Genomic DNA, 3,975 nt, shown 5'->3' with positions numbered 1-3,975 from the left:
ATCTGGTGAGGATGCCTCCTGGACGCCTCCCTGGTGAGGTGTTCTGGGCACGTCCAACCGGGAGGAGGCCCAGAGGAAGACCCAGGACACGCTGGAGGGACTATGTTTCTCGGCTGGCCTGGGAACACCTTGGGATTCCCCCGGAGGAGCTGGCCCAAGTGGCTGTGGAGAGGGAAGTCTGGGTCTCCCTGCTTAGACTGCTGCCCCCGCAACCCGACCCCGGATAAGAGGAAGAGAATGGATGGAAAAAAATGAACAATAGCTAAAAGAAGCAGAACATTAGCTACAAACTAAAAGGAACGAAACACTAGCTAAACAGAGTTGTTAAAGTTAAAAGAAGCTGCATATTAGCTACTAGCTAAAAAAGCAGAACAATAGCTAAAAGAAGCAAAATGCTAGCTAAAAGTAACAAAACAGTTAAAGGTGAAAAAACAAAATCCTAGCTAAAAGCTAAAAGGAACAAAGCACCAGCTAAAAGGGGTTCTTCAAGTTAAAAGAAGCAGAACAATAACTAAAAGCTAGAAAGTAGCAAGATGCTACCTATAAGTAGAATAATGTTAGCTGTAAGTAACAAGACACTAGCTAAAAGCAGCAAAATACCAGCTAATAGCTCAATGAAGCTTAACATAGCAAAAGGCTAACTAAAAGTAGCAAATTTTTGCTAAAAGTAGCAAAAGAATGGGTAAAAGCTAAAAGTATCAGAATGGTTGTTAAAAGTAGCCAAAGAAAACAAAAACAGAGTCTGTTCACTGAAGCAGATTTTAAAGACAACAATGTATGGAAAGAACTGAAGCGATCTCAGTGTATTTGTTTAACTGAAATATTTGTAAAAAAAGGTAAATATTTTCAAACGTATAAAAGTTACACAAACCAAAAGTCTCCGCACCCATCAGCTGAATGAGCCGAACGGTTTGATTTATAAATCTGCAGGAAATGCATTTTCTTTCCCACCTTGTTGGAATCCCTGCAGCTTCGGGCTCTTTAATGCTCCATCCCAGCCCAGACGCACTTCAACACGTGTTTGGTTTGTTTTTTTTCTGCAGCACTTCACACCTATGTAGTGTGCATGAAAGTAAAGTTGGCAAAATGTATTCCCTTTACATTTGGACTTAAACACCTCGAAGGCGTGTTTTAGGTTTCTGGAAGTAAATCTTTTGCACGGCGACAAGCCAAGATCGCCCGCAGGTATCTCTCCCTCCCTTTGCAGGCATGATCAAGATGTGTTTACTGAACTCGGGCTTATATGGCTTTACTTATAAGGTCCCACATTGCAACACCATTTTTTTGTGAAAATAGGTCAAAATGTTGTCATTGTAAACATATATTTGCATGTTGGTTCATATGACGAATTATGGATTAATTAGGGTTACCAAAGCAAAAGCCTCGTAGCGCACTTGTTTTGTTGGTTTATTCTTCCATCACATTTTTTGATTCTCTCCTCCTCCCACATCTTTGGAAAAAAAACATTCAAAATATACATCAAAATGTGCAGCTTGATCAGGAATTCTGTGACGTCAGTTTTGGTGGCAGTTCATTCTACAGCGAGGACAAAATTAGATTTTAAAGAAACTCGTAATTGGACGTACATCTGCAGTTTTGGCTTCTCTCCATTGGCTCCCTGTAAAATGCATAACAGAATTTACAGTCTTACTTCTGACACACAAAGCTCCCAACAACCAAGTTCCATCTTACATTAAAGATCTTATTGTTCTGTATTTTCCTAACAGAGCTCTTTGCTCTCAGACTGCAGGTTTCCTTGTGGTTCCTGGAGTTTCCAAAAGTAGAATGGAAGGCAGAGCTTTCAGTTCTCAGGCTCCAACTTCCAGTTTCTGTCCATGAGGCTCAACCAGGCTTAAAACTTTCCTTTTTTATAAATCCCATAGCTAAGGTTGGTTTGGGTTTCATGAGGTATCCTTTAGTTCTGCTGCTATAGGCTTAGACTGCTGGAGGACAAACTGACCACATTTCCTCACTCTGCTGCTGTCTACTCGCTCAACTCTCCATGTTTGTATTCGCTATTATTGTTATCATTAACATGTGTTTTTCTTTGTTTTTCTGGCCATAGGAACCACACCTGGACCATAGGAACCACACCTGGACCATAGGAACCACACCTGGACCATAGGAACTACACCTGGACCAATCCTTCTGTGTTTGCCTGCGTCTCTTTCTTGTCCTCTCAAACCCCAGCCGGTCGAGGCAGATGGCCGCCCATCCTGAGCCTGGTCCTGGTTCTGGTTCTGGTTCTGTTGGAGGTTTCTTCTTGTCATTCCTTTCCACTGTCACCTCAGAGCTACTCAGGATGGAGGATTGAGACGAAGGGAAGATTCGACACAAACTGTTGGATTACTTTTACAAATGTACTGTATGTGACTGTAATAGTTATTTTTGTGGCACAGTGCCCTGAGATGACTTTTATTGTGAATTTGCACTGTATAAATAAACTGAATTGAGTTGAATTTAATGATTTAACCTGAAAATGACATTTCTCATTAAGTTTTTCTGTCTGGTTCCCAACCTTTTACAGAAAAGTCTCCCCTGGTTTTATCTGTTCAGTAACTGTTCAAATAATTGGAAAGCAACGCATGTTTGAAAACATGAATGTTTATTAGATTCAAACGTAAAACCTCCAGGGACCATAGATGCATTTGAAGAGCACAAGATGCCAAAATGGGATGAAATTCCAACTTGGTGGACATTTTTCTCAAACAAGCCTGTCGAAAATGTTAATCCAGCTTTAAGATGACGTCCCATCGTTAAAGGTTTGGCATGTTTAATGAGAGTTTCATACCATCAATGTCTTTTAAGGCAAACTGGAGATGATTTGTGCCTACAGGAGCTTATGTAAACATCAGTAATAATAAAATCTGTCTTGAACCGTCTCAATTAAGGTGAAAATCTTGAAGCAGCAGGAACAAATGCTAAATAAAATCAAGCAGAAAACAAAAACCCATACAAAGTGCTTCTCCTTTTGAGCTCTTAACCACACGATTCAGTGACTGTGAAGCTGAGAACCAATTAAGTGGATATTTGATCTTGTTACACACCATTTCAAAAGAGCAAGATTCACCATTCATGCTTAAAATGTAGAATCAGTCACTAACTTGCAGGCGAGAGCCCTCTCAGCATCAGCTGGGATGAAAAGGAGAAAGCTGAGATGAAAAGCTGGTTCCTGAAAGCCACAACACTGGAAATTACAGAGCAGCTTTGCTCTTCAGACGTTGAAAATTCCCCATAAAGCAACTGACAAAAAAAAAACCAACCACACTAAAGAGATTTTAAAACCTTTTTAGCTGGACTAGCATTCCTCGCTCGCCGCTTTTCATCCCGGCGTTTTAAATTATCTTATGCAGCCATTTGATCTAATCCTTGTAAATAAATCTATGTGCAACTTACAGTCAGGGTGTGTGTTGAAGATGACTCTCAGCTACTACCACATAATTTGCTGTCAAACTGACTGCGTCAAAGCCATTTTTAGGTTGGCTAAGGTTGATTAGCTGTAATGAATTGGGTTGACTCCAAAGGTTATTCAGTTATAGATGTGCATCCAGTGTTTTATTAAAATCTGTCCAGTGGTTCATCAGATATTTTGCTAACAGACAATCAGACATGTTTGTCTCCCTGAAGCGACTCGATGGACGCTGTCCTCTAAATAAAAGTCAAAGTCTCAACAACTCGAAGTCTGGCAGTGAACGGCTTTGATGAGCATTTTTGTTATTTTCCGTTCACTTCCGTGAATCCACGTTCTCAGTCCCTGCAGCGCCGAAAACCCAACATTGGCGTCCGCACACGGACCGGACCTGAGGCGCAATCTGAGAGACAGCTCGCTTTTGTTTGGATAAATTAAAACGTTTTGTTCAGGGGTTCTCTTTTAGCCCAAACAAGTCTGAGCTCCTGCAGCGTCTTTGTGAAATATTTAAAACATCTGAGCTCAAACTCTCCCTTCCACTCAACCGTAAAACACTCCAATCTACT

This window comes from Kryptolebias marmoratus, linkage group LG16 (genome assembly GCF_001649575.2).
Source record: "Kryptolebias marmoratus isolate JLee-2015 linkage group LG16, ASM164957v2, whole genome shotgun sequence".
Classification (NCBI taxonomy): domain Eukaryota; kingdom Metazoa; phylum Chordata; class Actinopteri; order Cyprinodontiformes; family Rivulidae; genus Kryptolebias; species Kryptolebias marmoratus.
Note: the sequence above shows the minus strand (reverse complement) of the source record.